The sequence below is a fragment of the Loxodonta africana genome, chromosome 5, assembly GCF_030014295.1.
Source record: "Loxodonta africana isolate mLoxAfr1 chromosome 5, mLoxAfr1.hap2, whole genome shotgun sequence".
Classification (NCBI taxonomy): domain Eukaryota; kingdom Metazoa; phylum Chordata; class Mammalia; order Proboscidea; family Elephantidae; genus Loxodonta; species Loxodonta africana.
Window position 1 is genome coordinate 138,487,887 of NC_087346.1, and position 4,412 is coordinate 138,492,298.

Below are 4,412 nucleotides of genomic sequence, written 5' to 3' on the forward strand. Positions count from 1 at the left end.
AGGCAGTCATTTGAACAGAACAAGGGAATACTGCATGGTTTAAAGTCAGGAAAGGTGTGCGTCAGGATTGTATCCTCTCACCATACCTATTCAATCTGTATGCTGAGCAAATAATACAAGAAGCTGGACTATATGAAGAAGAACGGGGCATCAGCATTAGTGGTAGACTCTTTAACAACCTACATTATGCAGATGACACAACCTTGCTTGCAGAAAGTGAAAAGGATTTGAAATACTGATGAAGATTACATACCACAGCCTTCGATATGGATTACACTTCAACCTAAAGAAAACAAAAATTCGCACAACTGGGTCAATAAGCAACATCATGATAAATGGAGAAAAGACTGATGTCAAGGATTACATTTTACTTGGATCCACAATCAGCACCCATGGAAGCAGCAGCCAAGAAATCAAAGGACATATTGCATTGGGTAAATCTGCAGCAAAAGACCTTTTTAAAATGTTGAAAAGCAAAGATGTCACCTTGAAGGTTAAGGTGTGCCTGACTCAAGCCATGGTGTTTTCAATTGCCTCATATGCATGCAAAAGCTGGGCTATGAATAAGGAAGACTGAAAAAGAATTGATGCCTTTGAATTGTGGTGTTGGCAAAGAATACTGAATATACCATGGACTGCCAAAAGAATGAACAAATCTGTCTTGGAATAAATACAATCAGAATGTTCCTTAGAGGCGAGGATGGCTAGACTACATCTCACATACTTTAGACATTGTCTTAAGCTGGGTTCTCTAGAGAAGCAAACCCAGTTATGCATAAAAATATATACAGAGAGATTTATATTAAGGAAACAGCTCACACTATTGTAGGGGTTGGAATGTCCCAAGTCCTTGGATCAGGATAGAGTCCTTTCCCAATTCACAGAGCCGCAGAAGCTGGTGAGCCCAAGATGAGCAGGGTGGAGAGCAGGGATCCAGCTCACAGGTTGTGACGGTCGATGAATGCCCAAGGTCAGCAGTCAAGACCACAATGTTTCTCCTGAGTCACTTAGCTGCAGGGGCTGGTGAACCCCGGATACGCAGGTTGGGGAGCAGGACTCTTACTCGCAGGCTGTGAAGGTTGGAGAATCTGAAGATGGACATGTAAGCTACTACCTCAAGTTCCAAGAACCAGAGGTCAGTCAAGAGACAGCTGCTGGATCCAGAACAAGTCAGCCATTTTTGCAAGGCAAGCAGAGAGGAAGTAGGCAGTGGGAGGCAGAGAGATAAAGGCTGAGGGGACGGTGAGCAGCCACAGGCCCCACCCATGCTGGTACCACTCAGCAGGTTCCATCATGGGGGTAATCACATATCAAATTTCAACAGGAAAGTGATCACAACATTATACAACTGCCAAACACTGAGAATCATGGCCCAGCCAAGTTGACACACAATCTTAACCATCACAGACATGTTATCAGGAGGGATCAGTCCCTGGAGAAGGACATCATGCTTGGTAAATACAAGGTCAGCAAAAAAGAGGAAGACCCTCAATGGGATGAACTGACACAGTGGCTGCAACAACGGGCTCAAGTACAATAACAATTGTGAGAATGGTGCAGGACCGGGCAGTGTTTCATTCTGTTGCGTACGGTTACTACAAGTTGGAACCCACTCCGTGGCACCTAACAACAACAATAACAGAAGACACTAACCACCAAAACCCATTGCTCTCAAGTCGATTCCAACCCACAGTGACCCTACAGGACAGAGCAGAACTGTCCCAAGGCTGTACATCTTTACAGAAGCAGACTGCCACATCTTTCTCATGCAGAAGATACTAAAAGGGATACAAATACCAAAAGTAACCAGCTATTAGATAATCACCATTACTCGTCTATCAATGTGTCATACCGTGGAGGCTTATGTGCTGCTATGATGTTGGAAGCTTTGCCACCAGTTTTCCAAATGCCAACGGGATCACACATGGTAGGTAGATTTCAGTAGAATTTCCAGACTAAGTCAGACTGGGAAGAAAAACCTGGTGATCCACTTATGAAAATTGGCCAATGAAAATCCTGTGGACCACAACAGAAAACCTGCTGAAATAATGTTGGAAAATGAGCCCCCAAGTTGGAAGTTACTCAAAATACACGGTGGCTACAACAATGAGCTCACACATACCAACAATTAAGAAGATGGCACATGCACTCTGTCCTTCACTCGTCACTGACGGCCTGCCTCTCTGCACTCACGCTTGGCCCGCCGCCCCATAGAAATGCTCCGATTACCTGCAGTCCTTTGACAGAGGAGGCCAGCATCCAGGGTACCGGCTTCTCATCTCACTCAGGCTTATGCCAAAGATGTAAAACTTAGTGCAGATGCCCAAGGCTTAATGCTTCAAGGAGTAGATCTTTTAGCTGATGCTGTAGCCATTACTATGGGGCCAAAGGAAAGAACCGTGATAACTGAACAGAATTGGGGAAGTCCCAAAGCAACAAAAGATGGTGTGACTGTTGTAAAGTCCATTGACTTAAAGGATAAATACAAGAATATTGGGGCCAAATTCATTCAGGATGTTGCCAATAACACGAATGAACAGGCAGGGGATGGCATCACCATTGCTACTGTCCTGGCACACTCTATTGCTAAGGAATGCTTCGAGAAGATGAGCAAAGGTGTTAACCCAGTGGAAATCAGGAGAGGTGTAATGTTAGCTGTTGATATAGTAATTGCTGAACTGAAGAAGCAGTCTAAACCTGTGACAACTCCTGAAGAAATTGCTCAGGTTGCTATGATTTCTGCAAAGGGAGACAAAGAGATTGGCAACATCATTTCTGATGCAATGAAAAAGGTTTGAAGAAGGGGTGTCATCACAGCAAAGGATGGAAAAAAATTGAATGATGACTTAGAAATTACTGAAGGCATGAAGTTTGACTGAGGTTATATTTCCCAACACTTTATTAATACATCAAATGGTCAAAAATGTGAATTCCAGGATGCCTATGTTCTATTGAGTGAAAAGAAAATTTCTAGTGTCCGTCCATTGTACCTGCTCTTGAAATTGCCAGTGCTCACCGTAAGCCTTTGGTCATAATTGCTGAAGATGCTGATGGAGAAGCTCTAAGTACCCTTGTTTTGAATAGGCTAAAAGTTGGTCTTCAGGTCATAGCAGTCAAAGCTCCAGGTTTTGTTGACAACAGAAAGAACCAGCTTAAAGACATGGCTATTGCTACTGGTAATGCAGTATTTGGAGAAGAAGGATTGACTTTAAATCTTGAAGATGTTCAAGCTCATGATTTAGGAAAAGTTGGAGAGGTCATTGTGACCAAAGATGATACTATGCTCTTGAAAAGAAAAGGTGATAAGGCTCAAATAGAAAAACATATTCAAGAAATCATTCAGCAGTTAGAAATCACAACTAGTGAATATGAGAAGGAAAAGCTCAATGAACGCCTGGCAGAACTTTCCGAGAGAGTATCTGTGCTAAAAGTTGGTAGGACAAGCAATGCTGAAGTGAATGAAAAGAAAGACAGTTACAGATGCCTTCAACACAACAGGAGTAGTTGTTGAAGAAGGCATTGTTCTTGGAGGTGGTTGTGCTCTGCTTTGGTGCATTCCAGCCTTGGACTCATTATCCCCAGCTAATGACGATCAAAAAATTGGTATAGAAATTGTTAAAAGAACACTCAAAAATTCCTGCAATGACCATTGCTAAGAATGCAGGTGTTGAAGGATCATTGATAGTTGAGAAACTTATACAGAGTTCCCCAGAAGTTAGTTATGACGCTATGCTTGGAGATTTTGTGAATATGGTAGAAAAAGGAATTATTGATCCAACTAAGTTTGTAAGAACTGCTTTATTGGATGCTGCTGGAGTGGCCTCTCTGTTAACCACAGCAGAAGTTATAGTCACAGAAATTCCTAAAGAAGAGAAGGACCCTGACATGCGTGGCATGGGTGGAATGGGTGGTGGTATGGGAGGTGGCATGTTCTAATTGCTAGAATAGTGCCTTACCATTTATTAATGAACTCTGACAGGAAGCTCAAGCCAGTGTTCCTCACCATTAATTTCAGAGAAGTCAGTTGAAGAAAATGAAGCAAGAAAAGGCTGGCTGATAAGAAAATCACTATAACCATCAGTTACTGGTTTCAGTTGACAATATATAACAGCTTTTTTTTTTTACTGCTGTCATTGTCCGTGCCTACAGATAATTTATTTTGTATTTTTGAATAAAGACATTTGTACATTCCTGATAACTGGGTCCAAGAGCCATGTACCAATGTACTGCTTTCAACTTAAATCACTAAGGCATTTTTACTACTCTTCTGTTAAAAACAGGATTTTAGTGTTTGCCATTACTAGATGAGAAGCAGCCTTTCTGTGGGGGAGTAAGAATAATTGCATACAAAAGTAGAGAAATATCCAGTTATGTGACAACCTTTGTGGAACAAAAACTTGTTTCAAGTTTAA

At 41.9% G+C, this 4,412-nt stretch overlaps 1 pseudogene; it reads left to right on the top strand.

The window, feature by feature from the left end:
• The first annotated feature begins 2,216 nt into the window (after nt 1–2,216).
• On the top strand, nt 2,217–4,098 carry LOC100654419 (60 kDa heat shock protein, mitochondrial-like; annotated as a pseudogene).
• The last annotated feature ends 314 nt before the right edge of the window (nt 4,099–4,412 follow it).